Below are 19,789 nucleotides of genomic sequence, written 5' to 3' on the forward strand. Positions count from 1 at the left end.
TTCATTTTCTGGAAGACAGAGTGGGAGAAATTTTTAACTTGGGGAAGTCCAAGAACCACAAACTGAGTACAATGCAAGAAGACGTTCTTTATTGTGGCTCAGTGGTTATAAGGAGATAATTTTAAGATAATATTGCGTTACTTTTTTACAAGACCCACAAACTGAGTACAATGCAAGAACACGTTCTTTATTGTGGCTCAGTGGTTATAAGGAGATAATTTTGAGATAATATTGCGTTACTTTTTTAAAAAAGTGATGAATCATAAACCCTCATCAAAGGCTTTTCTATAGTATGAACTCTATGTGATGGCGTGTCACCATGCAATTCGAATTCATCTCCTTGCATATGATGCTATAAGGAAGGAAATAGGAGATGTTTTCAAGACTTGATTTAAGGTGAATACTTTGGTTGGTTACCTTGATATTGGCGTAGAGGTTACATAAGATGTTTAAAATTTGGGTTTGTTATAGAGAGTTTTGTGACAACCCAAATGCCTTTATCAATTCGTATGTTCTTAGCAATATAGCTTCTCATGAGGATGAGATTCGGCAAATGAATAATGAAACTTTCTCCTTGGGAGAAGTTTTGTTGATGTTGTCAATGCTAAGAAGCCTAGCATGCTTGAAAGATTCCTTTTATGATCTATATACGTCAAAGAGTTAGAACTTTGGGTTCAATCATGTAGTCTATCAAAACGGTATTACTCGAGTGTTGAGATAACATGATGATACATGGAGTTTAGTGGGAGCTAAAGTGAATTTCTTAGTCTAAAATATGTGCTTGACATATATTGACTAGAAATGTAGCTAAGGTGATATTTCTTAGTCTAAATATGTGTTTGACATATTAGTGACTAGAAATATTCTCGGGTGAATACTTGAGATTAGCATGGCGCATATTAAATATCCAGATCTAATGAGATAGATCTCTATGGATATTAGCATTATAGTCAAGAGACTTATGTGATAAGATTCTTGACTCGTTCAAGTTCTTGAACAATTAATATGATCTCTTGTGCTTCCGCTGCAGGATCTATTAAATATGCTAAAAGCTTCTCTCGTCGGGACTTATCATGTTGTGAATATGAGAAGTCATTACCAATCATTTTCTAGTGATTGTCACTAGATGATTATCAAGAGCATCCTTGAGTACTTGAGAAGCACTGAGGATTTACTCTTGTAGTTTGGAGGAATTAATGAATTTCGTGTAAGAGGTTATATGCTTACATTCCTATGCTTATAAGATGTTATGAGCCTCGTTAAGGAATGATTAGCATATAAGAGTGCTATGTGATAAAGAATAATATGTATAAGAAGTTATACATATATGTATAAGAAGTTATACATGTATAAAGCAAACATGTATGAGGAGTCATACATAAAAGATGTCATATGAAGGATGTGTATGTATAAGTGTTATACGTACAAATCATGAACGAAAAGCTAAGTGCATTACAGCATCCGATGTTGTAAAAGAGATAGTTGATAACCGGAATTTAATGGAACTAGAGTAGTTCCGTTAGCCGAATATCGTCTCCCGAGAGACAGTGAAAACTGTGGGAGTGTTTGACTGGCTTTAGAACCAGAGTCTAAAAACTTGTTTAGACATGTACTTAGAAAGGCTCTATATGATGAAAATATTGCATAGAACAAAGGAAAATTGCAATGGAAATTAGAGTGATGCAACTGTTGCTAATCCTCTAACCAAAGCCGTTGGATTGAGCAGTATAGCTTAATTGCTGAAGATCGTTATGTAAATATTGGATAGAGTATTGATATTTACATAAGTGATGATCGCATTCATTGTTAGAGTTTCTTTAAGAACTCAATTATTCAGTTTGACTGAAAACATTGAATACCTTATTTATCTGAATAAGTTGTGGAGACAATGTTGAACAATATTCAAGTGAATAAGATGAACATTGTATTTTGTCCCTAGTCACTTAATGAGGTGACGTCTCAGAGTGACTAGATTGTAAGTCGATTGATGGTTGTTCAACACCATAAGGTCATATGTGATGACTGGTCGATTACATAGGCAGAGTGTGTGACACTTTGCCGAACAGTGACCATTTAGAGAGTCCCTAAGTTCTATTATAGACGCCTGGTCGTGGCGGGGATCTCTAAGATGTTCTAAAGAGTCGATTCTTTTGACTGGAGACTATTATCTGAGCAGGTGCAGTTTCCGAGTGACTTTGGTTTTTGTCCTAGGTCGTGCCGTGAAAGGAGGCCAAAAGGACATTTACTAGGTCATGGTGAGCTGTATTGTGCAATAGGATAGATAGGGCATACAGGAATTATCCACCCACGTTGGGTAACTATATCTCAAGGCCACTCGAGGCATTAATGACTACAAATGCGTGGCCACGCTCGGAAGTAATCTGTGAGAGATTTTTCTGGTTAGGTAGTCACACTCCCGATCGAGAAAACCACTCGCGATGTGTTCATGTGCAAGTGCGACCTGAAAGACACCTTGCATTGAGTGGGAGATTAAAACGGACAAGAGAATTGGTAGCGCACACCTTGTGTCGGACAAGTGGGAGATTGTTGGAATTAGTGTCCTCCACAATAGTGCGTTAACATATTAAATCTCATTAATGGAATATCATCAGATATTTATTTATTTGATCCTCGTCAGTTGATTAATGTAAATCGATAACGGTTGGCTGACTAGAGTTTGACGTTATTGTCGTGAGACGGCGGTGATCAACTGACCCCTTTCGGTCACACCTAAAAGAACGAACCCCAATAGACAACTAATTAATTGTATGAGATACAATTTATTTAGTCCCTTGATTTGTAGACTAAAAGGTTAGTCAATTATTTTTAGAGAGATTTCGAGTTGCGAACTCGAGGAGCGACAGTTATTATTTAATTATGCGATAATTGATTAATAAGTTTTGGGAGACGAGTTTTGGGAGACGGGTTTTAGTTAATAACTGTTAATTTACTAAAATTGTACTAATTGATTAATTTGATTAATATTAGTACGTAAATAATATATGTAGTGGTACACGTATATTTACGGAGTGAATTCGACGAATTTATTATGGAAGTATTTAAACATGATACGATGTTTAAAATAAAAATTACACGGATTTGTGCGATAAATATAAGAACCAACATGGACCCGTAAATGGGCAAGTGGACCGTGTAAAATAAGAGTAGTGGATCATTACTCACATAATCATTTCACCTTATTTTGTATACTACCATAATTTATCTTATATAAGATTTTGCATGTGATGTAAGATAAAAATGTAAGACAAAATTGTCCACAAACACACTCCTCCACCCGCCACTTTCCCTTCTACTTCACTCCATCAATTGTTCACATTTTCACTCAACCTTACTACTACACACAACACTTATGCATGTGAACTTTTCCTCCAACATCTCTCTAAAATAATAAGCATCTTTTTACTAAGTTGTTAGTAAAACAAAATTAATACTAAGAGTGTTAGTATTATTAACATATTATCAAGGGTTAAATTTTACTAGTATCTAGTTAATACTTGTAAAATTATTTGGGTATAAGTTCTTGGGTGGATTAAGGAAGGAGACCTTCTACTTTGGAGGTTGGTTTTTGGAGGATCTTTCATATTCATATAGCTCAAGAACAAACTAGTGAGGTGAACTAGTTTGTGCCCTTTTTACCACAAAATCAATGTAAGGAAATTGTTTTTCCTTATACTTTCATTTTTATGCTTTCATATTAGCATGCATGTTACATAGATCACCTAAATGATAATTTATGAGATAAATTAATTTTATTAGAGAGTCTAATATGGATCTATGATCTTTCAACAACTGCGATCTTTGGAAGAGGTGCAGCAACTGCTGCGTCCTTTCCCCATAGGTTTCTTCCTCAGCAAGAAAGAATTCCGCGTTTTACTATGGAATTTCGGTAGATCTATACTTCCTTATTCCATAAAACACAAAATACGGAAAGATATTTACTTAAAAATATTAATTTAAATTAGGAATAAATATCAAGAGAATTCTAGAACATTCCGGAATATTCCGACTCAGCATTTAAATGGTTTTTAGAAAATGAAGCGGTTTTTGACCCGGACTCCAAAAGGACTCTAATTACTGTCAAAACGGCCGTATCAACGCGTAGATGCGTGTAACACCCCGGTTTATGAAGGAGCATTTAGCAAGACATTCCCTAATAAACCGGACTGTTACCATCTCGGTTTCCCGAGGTAGTGAATAACAAAGTACAACAATACCAAAGTACTTTAAATTAAAACTTAACGATTACATGTTTATTACAAATTATCCAACTAAACTCAATATAAGATAAATACAACTCGCAGCGGAAAATAAATTAAGTGATAAAATCTTCTATGTGGTCTAGACTTCTAGGTAGACTGGCCAAGTCCTCACGCATCCCATAGCTCCCAAGTCAGCTAATCTTTAGTACCTGTCAAATCTGCTCCCCATTATGGTTCATCACAGGTGTTCACGAATACACAGGGTCAACCACGAGGTTGAGTAGGGAAAACAATGAAACAATAAAATATGATATGCATGCTCCTCCTTCACCTCCATCTCCATCTCAGCTCATCACACACATCCCCGGAACGCCCAGCCATACCGATCCCCGGTAGACTATATATATCGACCGAAGTCGATCCACATTTCCTTGTTGAGGACACCAGGGCAAGTCTGCGAGAACCCGCCCTGGGCCTTATCACAACATCACATCGTATCACAACCTCGTCACCACCACACCATCCACCAACTCCAATGCATATGAAATGCTCAACAAGAATTATGCAACACAATATGTATATCAAATGAATGAAATCATGCCGACCATCGAATGTTGTGATATCATACTCAATACGATCAATTTGGTCAATCACTTTCCGTATATATAAATCATAACATAAGTCAACATCCAGAAATCAAGTCCACACAATTCGATCAATGATGATAATAGGACAAGTGTATTTCCCTACCTCAAAGTGCCAGCAAATCCAATTAAGCAGTTAAAGCAGTCCAGAAAACAAAGCAATACATTTGATTATCGATCCTTCACGAATCCGTCACCTAAAACAATTATAATGTTTATAATTACTAACTACTAAATATAGAAATCTCCCAAAATAGAAACTTTCCCGATATAGTAACTTTCCACTTTAATCAGTCCCGACTCAAAACCCGACTTGAATTATTTAACCGACTCGGGAATTTAAATTAAATAAATTATTTAAAAGACTCGGGAATTGCATTTAAAAACTAATATGATAAATAAAATATTAAACGGACTAAACGATTTAAGAAAACCGAATCAAACATAAAACAATTCAACAACCCGACTTAAACCCGTCTTTAAATAATTAAATAACTCGGAATTAAATTAATTAGTCAAGCATACGACCCATTTAACGAATTATAACGATTAACTAAGAAAACCCGTTTCAAACACAATTCGAAAAACCCGTCATCAACCACCGTCCCTTCACACGCTCTCACACTCCTCACTCGCCACCTACACCACCACGACAACCGCCCGACTCGCGCCCACTTCATCCCCACCACCAACCACCGACCCCAAGGTGGTCGACTCCCGCCGGCGAGTCAAACCACGGCCGTCTTTTGGCCTGGTTCAACGCCGTGCCTCACCAAACACCCTTTGTTCTCTACCGCCACCACCACCGCAGCCTCTCTCACCCATCCCCCGCCAAACCACCACCTACCTCCTCGCCGTTATCCCACGAACCCAGACACCGTGGCACCACCATTTCGACCTCCCCGAGTCCACGGTGGTGCCACTCTAACACTACTCGTCTAACTTGCCCGAAACCGTATAAAAACCGGTTGGCTACCCTTGTCACTGCCGCTTTTCACGGCCACTACCACTACCCAAAACCACCATAACCACCACCATTTCACTCGTCACTGACCACCCATTACCATTACCCCGACACCAACCACCGGCCTTACCTCTATAAGACACGAAACAGCCACTAACATCTCGACAGAAATGGAAAACAGAGGAGAAGGTGTTGAATGCTTACCTTTCCTGCCGCCACAACCGCCACTAGGGCCACCCATGAACGTCGACAACCTCCCCTAGATCTTCCCTGCTGCGCCATCAGCAACCACGACCACTCTCTCTCTCTCTCTAAGCGTGAGGGTTGAAGTTGAAACTGAAGGAAGGAGGGAGGCGGGTTGAGGGAGGGATTAGGGTAGAATTAGGTTAATTTTAGGTTAGATGGTAAATGGGTCTGGTAAATGGGTCATGTGTAACGTGATTGGTAAATGGGTAAGCTATCGTCCAGTTAAACCCGTCCCAACAAGTTTACGAAAACTCGGTCTTACGATATCAACACGACTAAACAATTAACTCGACTCAACTATTATCCCGACATAAATAGTAATATAAAATACATAATAATTAATATATAATAATATCCGTTTACTCGATTATATAAAATACGAGGTATTACAGTCTTCCCCTCTTAAAATGAACTTCGTCCCGAAGTTCGCTCCCGTACCCAAACCTCAGAAGGGTATTGTATATCGTACTTACGGACGTCACGCATTTCTAACACAGTTAACACACACTTTTGACACATCAATTGAACATAACAGACACGAAATGTTACATTCTGCCCTCCTAAAAATAAACTTCGTCCCGAAGTTTAACTCACCTTCACTTAACCCAACTAACTATAACTAATAACTAACTGAGAATACAAATGTATAACCACTAAATAATCATCTCGAGAACACCGTCATCTTCCATCTAAATTCGATCTCGAACTCAAGTAACTCAATAACCATGGTCACTCCGGGACCGTAAACGTAACTTCGGCACAAAGGCCCCACAACTCAATACTAGTGGCCAATCTCGATCTCAATATCAGTAGTTAACTACACTCTCCTTTTACACATCAACCGACTAACAGAAATAGGAACAAAACATATAGAACTCATTTGCATAGGTACCCCACAACGAAACATCAACTTGGTCAAAACCACAACCTACAAACAAGTGCAACATAAACATTAAGATTTTACAATCCTTCCCAACTAGAAACATGGTTACGTCCTCGTAACCTCTTTTAAATTTTCATATACCTATGCAACAAAATCATTAATAACCACATGTGACAGGAAATAACATATGATAAAAGATTGCGCATCAACATTAAGGTCGAAACAAGGTTTTATTAAGGAATTAATTGATTGTCAACAAGTAACATTTATTACTAGCTCATGCGTAACTTAAAAACACAACATCAACTAAAAGAACAACAAGAAAGGAATCATGGTTTACACGGTGTCACAACTAAACAAATTTGATGAGCAATTATAGACTATGAACGAGCAAGAGCAAAATCAACAAAACAATTTAAGGACTTCTCACATTTGGAAACATATCACGTAAATAGATCTACTACTACTATCTATCACAATCACAGGATCTTATTGACATGTCCATACAACCATTTACTCACTCGTTGGTTTAGGTCACGAATTAGGTCGATGAATTTAAGCAATCAACAACATACTCATAATTCATATTTTAAATTATAAAAATTGTTTGCACGATATCATTTTCGAAACATATTCCCCAATAAAAGTAACTACATATGATCTATGACAACAACAACATCACTTTCATATCCCACATATGTTTCACATTTCAAAGAATCGTATCATCAATTGTGTCCGGCAACTTAGTATACTCATTTTCAGCAAAACAAGAGATATTGTATAAATAGTTTAAACATATACACTTGCCATCATATACTTTGTAGAACACTAGCTATGATAAAAGATTAGCAACTTGAACAACTTCTCTGATTTGCATGATTGAATAATTAGGCAATTCGTAGGCTCAATTAAATGTAACTATAATGACTATCATTTGAACCAATGCATATCATGTGAATCATCAAAGGGTTATCCCATTATAATTGTCAACATTGTTATCATAAACAATCTTTATTATAAGATAATTGATAGTAACGACTCGAGAATATAGATATGCCAATTGTCATGTTATATCAAACAGTTCCCTTTATATCACACCCATCCAATTGCAAGAGTCACTTTAGCATTCTATGACAATATAATAACGGACATATTCAATAAGGAATAATAACATTATTTATTATCATGTTATAGTTTTAGGTCCAAGTGAAATAATTTAATGTGGCGAAGGTAATAAATATAACTATTGGCACACAACTCATATGAAAGACATTAGAACTTAGATGCACCCTACATGTGTGAACATTTAGACATACTCATTACTATCATCCATGTGTAAACATTAAGACATAATTATTATAATTATTCATGCGAGTATATTAGAACAATCAAATTAACTTTTAACGCCATCACTCTTACCAAGATAGGACAACATAGTTTTATATTTATATATATCCGACCACCATGCAAATATGATGAACATACTAGAGATATTACAACATGCCAAACATACATAAAATATGCAACAACTGGACTCGTATAAAATATTTCACCCTTGATTAAGAATCAATTTAAAATATAATTTTTTTTTTTTTTTTTTTACTCACGCAATCATGCCAACAATGTTATAAACTACGTTTTAATTTTATTACTTGTTAAGATACATAACTACTGAACATGCGTGCTACTATCGTCATATAAAGCATTGTAAGATCACATTTATAAGGCTCATGAAATAACCAAACAATTATATGAAAACTCACATAGTACGCACATTTTACAAGTCATGATTCACGTTGTAACTTTCAAAAATCACAAATAAATAACCGTCCAACGAATACTTGGGTTAGATTACTTTTTATAACATACCGAGAGTTAAAACACAGGGGAAAGAAAAAAAAAATTATGTCTAAAGCACAAGAATTTCATTTTTAAAGCATTTTACAACTCAGTTGTTCCAAATAAGTATGTGACGGCAATTGGTTCGAAACTTGGGTCAGTTTGCAAAACGTACCATTTAATATAGAAATATCAAGAATTTTCGTGGCTTAACAATTTGAAAACATATGCGAATCTTCTGATCGATGGAATTGGAATTATGCAAAAATTATTAATACAATTTAAATGAGGATTTTTACAAAATCATTGGTCAAAACATCACTGCACAGGAACTTCCCGACCACAGCCCACTAAAATATTTATTACTCTTAATCCGTATTTCATATAAGCATGAAACCAACGCCAAATGAACACTAACTCACGAGGCTATCTCTCATAAAATTTTCATCCATAGGCAATAAACAGAAAAGAAATGGCAGTAAGATGAATTCGAGAGTAAAATCAAACAACGTGTTTCAAAGACTAGGTCATTCATCTTCTATGTTTCAAACTCTTACAACCATACTATCGATACTAACTCATCCTAACTTAAATCTATCACTGTACTTTCGTAAACATCTATCCCGTAGAATCCCTTCGCATCTCAATCTACTCCTTACATCTAAATCACGATTGCTATGACTAAAAACATGCAATTCAACAGTGTTTCTAATTACTATCACAATACTATACTAGCATGGCTTCGGGATCACATAACCGCATATTACTAGGCATAATAGTACAATTAACACATCATTCAACATCCAACTAGGTAACTATCCTCGACTCGCAATTATATTCATGCTCACGACTATCACAACACTTCATTGACTATTATCCTGAACTCGAAAATTTATTTCTCATTTCCACAACATCTTATGATCACGTCATCATTCATACAAAATACTTACCATAACGTTGTCCTGCAGAATGGTTAGAATATATGGATCTCAAGGTATACATCAACTCTTTTATGCAATACTCAATGTATCAATCAGTGAACACTTAGGCAATGATATAGGGATTTCATGTTCAACCTCAAGCAACCTTGCTACCCTTTCTCTCGTATACACTCAGGGTTTCCGGGTCAAACTGAGAGGGCCGCTGGTTCGGTGTGAGGGGGCCCCTAACTCATACCTTACCTTAGTGTGCTCCTAACAGTTCTATCCCGGGGTTCTTTTTAATTAGACACATCCTATGTTCATTGGGCTCATTAGTTTAGGCCTGAAGATCGTTCGCTCTGATACCACTTTGTAACACCCCGGTTTATGAAGGAGCCTTTAGCAAGACATTCCCTAATAAACCGGACTGTTACCATCTCGGTTTCCCGAGGTAGTGAATAACAAAGTACAACAATACCAAAGTACTTTAAATTAAAACTTAACGATTACATGTTTATTACAAATTATCCAACTAAACTCAATATAAGATAAATACAACTCGCAATGAAAATAAATTAAGTGATAAAATCTTCTATGTGGTCTAGACTTCTAGGTAGGCGGCCAAGTCCTCACGCATCCCATAGCTCCCAAGTCAGCTAATCTTTAGTACTGTCAAATCTGCTCCCCATTATGGTTCATCACGGTGTTCACGAATACACAGGGTCAACCACGAGGTTGAGTAGGGAAAACAATGAAACAATAAAATATGATATGCATGCTCCTCCTTCACCTCCATCTCCATCTCAACTCATCACACACATCCCCGAACGCCCTGACCATACCGATCCCCGGTAGACTATATATATCGACCGAAGTCGATCCCGGCCAAGTCGAGGACACCAGGGCAAGTCTGCAGAACCCGCCCGGGCCTTATCACAACATCACATCGTATCACAACCTCGTCACCACCACACCATCCACCAACTCCAATGCATATGAAATGCTCAACAAGAATTATGCAACACAATATGTATATCAAATGAATGAAATCATGCCACCATGAATGTTGTGATATCATACTCAATACGATCAATTCAGTCAATCACTTTCCCGTATATATAAATCATAACATAAGTCAACATCCAGAAATCAAGTCCACACAATTCGATCAATGATGATAATAGGACAAGTGTATTTCCCTACCTCAAAGTGCCAGCAAATCCAATTAAGCAGTTAAAGCAGTCCAGAAAACAAAGCAATGCATTTGATTATCGATCCTTCACGAATCCGTCACCTAAAACAATTATAATGTTTATAATTACTAACTACTAAATATAGAAATCTCCCAAAATAGAAACTTTTCCGATATAGTAACTTTCCACTTTAATCAGTCCCGACTCAAAACCCGACTTGAATTATTTAACCGACTCGGGAATTTAAATTAAATAAATTATTTAAAAGACTCGGGAATTGCATTTAAAAACTAATATGATAAATATAATATTAAACGGACTAAACGATTTAAGAAAACCGAATCAAACATAAAACAATTCAACAACCCGACTTAAACCCGTCTTTAAATAATTAAATAACTCGGAATTAAATTAATTAGTCAAGCATACGACCCATTTAACGAATTATAACGATTAACTAAGAAAACCCGTTTCAAACACAATTCGAAAAACCCGTCATCAACCACCGTCCCTTCACACGCTCTCACACTCCTCACTCGCCACCTACACCACCACGACAACCGCCTGACCTGCTGCCCACTTCATCCCCACCACCAACCACCGACCCCAAGGTGGTCGACTCCCGCCGGCGAGTCAAACCACGGCCGTCTTTTGGCCTGGTTCAACGCCGTGCCTCACCAAACACCCTTTGTTCTCTACCTGCCACCACCGCAGCTCTCACCCATCCCCTGCCAAACCACCACCTACCTCCTCGCCGTCATCCCACGAACCCAGACACCGTGGCACCACCATTTCGACCTCCCCCGAGTCCACGGTGGTGCCACTCCAACACTACTCGTCTAACTTGCCTGAAACCCGTGTATAAAAACCCGGTTGGCTACCCTTGTCACTGCCGCTTTTCACGGCCACTACCACTACCCAAAACCACCATAACCACCACCATTTCACTCGTCACTGACCACCCATTACCATTACCCCGACACCAACCACCGGCCTTACCTCTATAAGACACGAAACAGCCACTAACATCTCGACAGAAATGGAAAACAGAGGAGAAGGTGTTGAATGCTTACCTTTCCTGCCGCCACAACCGCCACTAGGGCCACCCATGAACGTCGACAACCTCCCCTAGATCTTCCCTGCTGCGCCATCAACAACCACGACCACTCTCTCTCTCTCTCTAAGCGTGAGGGTTGAAGTTGAAACTGAAGGAAGGAGGGAGGCGGGTTGAGGGAGGGATTAGGGTAGAATTAGGTTAATTTTAGGTTAGATGGTAAATGGGTCTGGTAAATGGGTCATGTGTAACGTGATTGGTAAATGGGTAAGCTATCGTCCAGTTAAACCCGTCCCAACAAGTTTACGAAAACTCGGTCTTACGATATCAACACGACTAAACAATTAACTCGACTCAACTATTATCCCGACATAAATAGTAATATAAAATACATAATAATTAATATATAATAATATCCGTTTACTCGATTATATAAAATACGAGGTATTACAGTCTTCCCCTCTTAAAATGAACTTCGTCCCGAAGTTCGCTCCCGTACCCAAACCTCAGAAGGGTATTGTATATCGTACTTACGGACGTCACGCATTTCTAACACAGTTAACACACACTTTTGACACATCAATTGAACATAACAGACACGAAATGTTACATTCTGCCCTCCTAAAAATAAACTTCGTCCCGAAGTTTAACTCACCTTCACTTAACCCAACTAACTATAACTAATAACTAACTGAGAATACAAATGTATAACCACTAAATAATCATCTGAGAACACCGTCATCTTCCATCTAAATTCCGATCTCGAACTCAAGTAACTCAATAACCATGGTCACTCTGGACCGTAAACGTAACTCGGCACAAAGGCCCCACAACTCAATACTAGTGGCCAATCTCGATCTCAATATCAGTAGTTAACTACACTCTCCTTTTACACATCAACCGACTAACAGAAATAGGAACAAAACATATAGAACTCATTTGCATAGGTACCCCACAACGAAACATCAACTTGGTCAAAACCACAACCTACAAACAAGTGCAACATAAACATTAAGATTTTACAATCCTTCCCAACTAGAAACATGGTTACGTCCTCGTAACCTCTTTTAAATTTTCATATACCTATGCAACAAAATCATTAATAACCACATGTGACAGGAAATAACATATGATAAAAGATTGCGCATCAACATTAAGGTCGAAACAAGGTTTTATTAAGGAATTAACTGATTGTCAACAAGTAACATCTATTACTAGCTCATGCGTAACTTAAAAACACAACATCAGACTAAAAGAACAACAAGAAAGGAATCATGGTTTACACGGTGTCACAACTAAACAAATTTGATGAGCAATTATAGACTATGAACGAGCAAGAGCAAAATCAACAAAACAATTTAAGGACTTCTCACATTTGGAAACATATCACAGAAATAGATCTACTACTACTATCTATCACAATCACAGGATCTTATTGACATGTCCATACAACCATTTACTCACTCGTTGGTTTAGGTCACGAATTAGGTCGATGAATTTAAGCAATCAACAACATACTCATAATTCATATTTTAAATTATAAAAATTGTTTGCACGATATCATTTCTGGAAACATATTCCCCAATAAAAGTAACTACATATGATCTATGACAACAACAACATCACTTTCATATCCCACATATGTTTCACATTTCAGCAATCGTATCTGTCAATTGTGTCTGGCAACTTAGTATACTCATTTTCAGCAAAACAAGAGATATTGTATAAATAGTTTAAACATATACACTTGCCATCATATACTTTGTAGAACACTAGCTATGATAAAAGATTAGCAACTTGAACAACTTCTCTGATTTGCATGATTGAATAATTAGGCAATTCGTAGGCTCAATTAAATGTAACTATAATGACTATCATTTGAACCAATGCATATCATGTGAATCATCAAAGGGTTATCCCATTATAATTGTCAACATTGTTATCATAAACAATCTTTATTATAAGATAATTGATAGTAACGACTCGAGAATATAGATATGCCAATTGTCATGTTATATCAAACAGTTCCCTTTATATCACACCCATCCAATTGCAAGAGTCACTTTAGCATTCTATGACAATATAATAACGGACATATTCAATAAGGAATAATAACATTATTTATTATCATGTTATAGTTTTAGGTCCAAGTGAAATAATTTAATGTGGCGAAGGTAATAAATATAACTATTGGCACACAACTCATATGAAAGACATTAGAACTTAGATGCACCCTACATGTGTGAACATTTAGACATACTCATTACTATCATCCATGTGTAAACATTAAGACATAATTATTATAATTATTCATGCGAGTATATTAGAACAATCAAATTAACTTTTAACGCCATCACTCTTACCAAGATAGGACAACATAGTTTTATATTTATATATATCCGACCACCATGCAAATATGATGAACATACTAGAGATATTACAACATGCCAAACATACATAAAATATGCAACAACTGGACTCGTATAAAATATTTCACCCTTGATTAAGAATCAATTTAAGCTATCATTTTTTTTTTTTTTTTTTTTTACTCACGCTATCATGCCAACAATGTTATAAACTACGTTTTAATTTTATTACTTGTTAAGATACATAACTACTGAACATGCGTGCTACTATCGTCATATAAAGCATTGTAAGATCACATTTATAAGGCTCATGAAATAACCAAACAATTATATGAAAACTCACATAGTACGCACATTTTACAAGTCATGATTCACGTTGTAACTTTCAAAAATCACAAATAAATAACCGTCCAACGAATACTTGGGTTAGATTACTTTTTATAACATACCGAGAGTTAAAACACAGGGGAAAGAAAAAAAAAATTATGTCTAAAGCACAAGAATTTCATTTTTAAAGCATTTTACAACTCAGTTGTTCCAAATAAGTATGTGACGGCAATTGGTTCGAAACTTGGGTCAGTTTGCAAAACGTACCATTTAATATAGAAATATCAAGAATTTTCGTGGCTTAACAATTTGAAAACATATGCGAATCTTCTGATCGATGGAATTGGAATTATGCAAAAATTATTAATACAATTTAAATGAGGATTTTTACAAAATCATTGGTCAAAACATCACTGCACAGGAACTTCCCGACCACAGCCCACTAAAATATTTATTACTCTTAATCCGTATTTCATATAAGCATGAAACCAACGCCAAATGAACACTAACTCACGAGGCTATCTCTCATAAAATTTTCATCCATAGGCAATAAACAGAAAAGAAATGGCAGTAAGATCAATTCGAGAGTAAAATCAAACAACGTGTTTCAGCACTAGGTCATTCATCTTCTATGTTTCAAACTCTTACAACCATACTATCGATACTAACTCATCCTAACTTAAATCTATCACTGTACTTTCGTAAACATCTATCCCGTAGAATCCCTTCGCATCTCAATCTACTCCTTACATCTAAATCACGATTGCTATGACTAAAAACATGCAATTCAACAGTGTTTCTAATTACTATCACAATACTATACTAGCATGGCTTCGAGATCACATAACCGCATATTACTAGGCATAATAGTACAATTAACACATCATTCAACATCCAACTAGGTAACTATCCTCGACTCGCAATTATATTCATGCTCACGACTATCACAACACTTCATTGACTATTATCCTGAACTCGAAAATTTATTTCTCATTTCCACAACATCTTATGATCACGTCATCATTCATACAAAATACTTACCATAGCGTTGTCCTGCAGAATGGTTAGAATATATGGATCTCAAGGTATACATCAACTCTTTTATGCAATACTCAATGTATCAATCAGTGAACACTTAGGCAATGATATAGGGATTTCATGTTCAACCTCAAGCAACCTTGCTACCCTTTCTCTCGTATACACTCAGGGTTTCCGGGTCAAACTGAGAGGGCCGCTGGTTCGGTGTGAGGGGGCCCCTAACTCATACCTTACCTTAGTGTGCTCCTAACAGTTCTATCCCGGGGTTCTTTTTAATTAGACACATCCTATGTTCATTGGGCTCATTAGTTTAGGCCTGAAGATCGTTCGCTCTGATACCACTTTGTAACACCCCGGTTTATGAAGGAGCCTTTAGCAAGACATTCCCTAATAAACCGGACTGTTACCATCTCGGTTTCCCGAGGTAGTGAATAACAAAGTACAACAATACCAAAGTACTTTAAATTAAAACTTAACGATTACATGTTTATTACAAATTATCCAACTAAACTCAATATAAGATAAATACAACTCGCAGCGGAAAATAAATTAAGTGATAAAATCTTCTATGTGGTCTAGACTTCTAGGTAGACTGGCCAAGTCCTCACGCATCCCATAGCTCCCAAGTCGCCTAATCTTTAGTACTGTCAAATCGCTCCCCATTATGGTTCATCACGGTGTTCACGAATACACAGGTCAACCACGAGGTTGAGTAGGGAAAACAATGAAACAATAAAATATGATATGCATGCTCCTCCTTCACCTCCATCTCCATCTCAACTCATCACACACATCCCGAACTTGACCATACCGATCCCCGGTAGACTATATATATCGACCGAAGTCGATCCGCTACCGCTAGACTAAGGACACCAGGGCAAGTCCTGCAGAACCCGCCTGGGCCTTATCACAACATCACATCGTATCACAACCTCGTCACCACCACACCATCCACCAACTCCAATGCATATGAAATGCTCAACAGTAATTATGCAACACAATATGTATATCAAATGAATGAAATCATGCCAGCTACTGAATGTTGTGATATCATACTCAATACGATCAATTGATCAATCACTTTCCCGTATATATAAATCATAACATAAGTCAACATCCGGAAATCAAGTCAACACAATTCGATCAATGATGATAATAGGACAAGTGTATTTCCCTACCTCAAAGTGCCAACAAATCCAATTAAGCGATTAAAGCGAGTCAGAAAACAAAGCAATGCATTTGATTATCGATCCTTCACGAATCCGTCACCTAAAACAATTATAATGTTTATAATTACTAACTACTAAATATAGACATCTCCCAAAATAGAAACTTTCCCGATATAGTAACTTTCCACTTTAATCAGTCCCGACTCAAAACCCGACTTGAATTATTTAACCGACTCGGGAATTTAAATTAAATAAATTATTTACAAGACTCGGGAATTGCATTTAAAAACTAATATGATAAATATAATATTAAACGGACTAAACGATTTAAGAAAACCGAATCAAACATAAAACAATTCAACAACCCGACTTAAACCCGTCTTTAAATAATTAAATAACTCGGAATTAAATTAATTAGTCAAGCATACGACCCATTTAACGAATTATAACGATTAACTAAGAAAACCCGTTTCAAACACAATTCGAAAAACCCGTCATCAACCACCGTCCCTTCACACGCTCTCACACTCCTCACTCGCCACCTACACCACCACGACAACCGCCTGACCTGCTGCCCACTTCATCCCCACCACCAACCACCGACCCCAAGGTGGTCGACTCCCGCCGGCGAGTCAAACCACGGCCGTCTTTTGGCCTGGTTCAACGCCGTGCCTCACCAAACACCCTTTGTTCTCTACCTGCCACCACCGCAGCTCTCACCCATCCCCTGCCAAACCACCACCTACCTCCTCGCCGTCATCCCACGAACCCAGACACCGTGGCACCACCATTTCGACCTCCCCCGAGTCCACGGTGGTGCCACCCCAACACTACTCGTCTAACTTGCCTGAAACCCGTGTATAAAAACCCGGTTGGCTACCCTTGTCACTACCGCCTTTCACGACCACTACCACTACCCAAAACCACCATAACCACCACCATTTCACTCGTCACTGACCACCCATTACCATTACCCCGACACCAACCACCGGCCTTACCTCTATATGACACGAAACAGCCACTAACATCTCGACAGAAATGGAAAACAGAGGAGAAGGTGTTGAATGCTTACCTTTCCTGCCGCCACAACCGCCACTAGGGCCACCCATGAACGTCGACAACCTCCCCTATATCTTCCCTGCTGCGCCATCAGCAACCACGGCCACTCTCTCTCTCCCTCTCTAAGCGTGAGGGTTGAAGTTGAAACTGAAGGAAGGAGGGAGGCGGGTTGAGGGAGGGATTAGGGTAGAATTAGGTTAATTTTAGGTTAGATGGTAAATGGGTCTGGTAAATGGGTCATGTGTAACGTGATTGGTAAATGGGTAAGCTATCGTCCAGTTAAACCCGTCCCAACAAGTTTACGAAAACTCGGTCTTACGATATCAACACGACTAAACAATTAACTCGACTCAACTATTATCCCGACATAAATAGTAATATAAAATACATAATAATTAATATATAATAATATCCGTTTACTCGATTATATAAAATACGAGGTATTACAATGCGACCAAGGGGTTGACTCGAGTATTTGAGCTATCACTTGTTGTTGAACTTACGAACTGTCATAAAATCGTTTCGCGTATCAAACATGCGGCCCAATCATCGCTGGGTGGTTGGCGGGAGGTGCAGAAATGAGGTATCTACTGAGCCCCCACTTTGACTGAGGCTTGGACAAGGTGAAAGTCAAAGTATAGCCATCAGGTCAATCGAAGATTACAACCTGACGACGCGAGGCGGCTCAAGGGGTCTGAAGCAAGGACCTGTCGTCGGGAACATTTTAGAGTCTGTCGACTATCGGGGAGGGTCGTTTAAAGTCCATTAGACTACGTAAGGAAGCTCACCAGCCATAAGAAGAAATCATACCTGAGACTTCTTTCCTCAGCTGTTTCCGGAGTTGCGTAGGAGCTGAGGTGAAGACCTAAAAGATATGTAAGGATACATCGGCGGGAAGGAGGCCAATTATAAGCTAAACATAAGCGGTGACAAGGGTTTGGGTGTAGGACCCTAAGAAAAAGGTGACCATAAAAGATATAAATGCTAGATGTGTTTGAACTTTAGGGAGTTTGGGAACCTAAAGAGCTGGGTGTATGAATCCGGGTATATGAACCTAAAAGGACAGGCTGGTATGGGAACTTCTGGAGAAAGACACCTTTGCTAAATGATAGAGTCAAATAGTGTCGGCCTAATTAGGTAATTTTAGTTGAATAAACTTGTCATAAAGCCGGTTTTGAATGTTAATCGTGGTATTTTCCAGTGATTCCACTTTTGTTGCAATTTGGATCATGTGAACTTGTTGTTGATATTTACATCTCAAGGTAATTCAAGTACTTCATATTGGTAAGTTGAGATGAATGGATCATTTTGTACAAACCAACTCACAAGTCAAACCCGAGCGACGGTCAACCAAGGTGAAGAAGGAGAGCAAAAGGTAAGCCAAGGGAATAAGTTTTAAGTCAAGAAAAGTAAGCTAATGGAAGATTTGATGCCTTGGCATAGACAAACAAGAGCCAAAATGAAGAATTGAAAACTCGGTTTCACAAGGGTCAATTTCAAATGGATATTTCTCTAGTTCTAGAGCTCGTATTGACGCACGGTCAATTGGAGGTGAAAGCTTGTGATCTTAGCTTTCCAAAGGCAGGTCACACGCCTCTTTTGTCCAAGAAACGAGGGAGATATGGCCTTCGCAAGATGCTGCTGTCAGTTTGAAGCGCAGCCTGCGCAGCCTGCACAATTGTTTGCGCAGCCTGCGCAAATACGCGCTGCTATCGCAACTCTAGTTCCGTGTTTTGGGCTTTCTTAAGGGACTTAACCTAGATTCTCGTGCCTCCCTATATATATCTAGAATTTTGAGATTTAAGGGGACTCCTACCCACATCATACAACCTCCTTACCATTAAGATCTCATGCTTGGTTTTAATCT

The sequence above is a fragment of the Silene latifolia genome, chromosome 8, assembly GCF_048544455.1.
Source record: "Silene latifolia isolate original U9 population chromosome 8, ASM4854445v1, whole genome shotgun sequence".
Classification (NCBI taxonomy): domain Eukaryota; kingdom Viridiplantae; phylum Streptophyta; class Magnoliopsida; order Caryophyllales; family Caryophyllaceae; genus Silene; species Silene latifolia.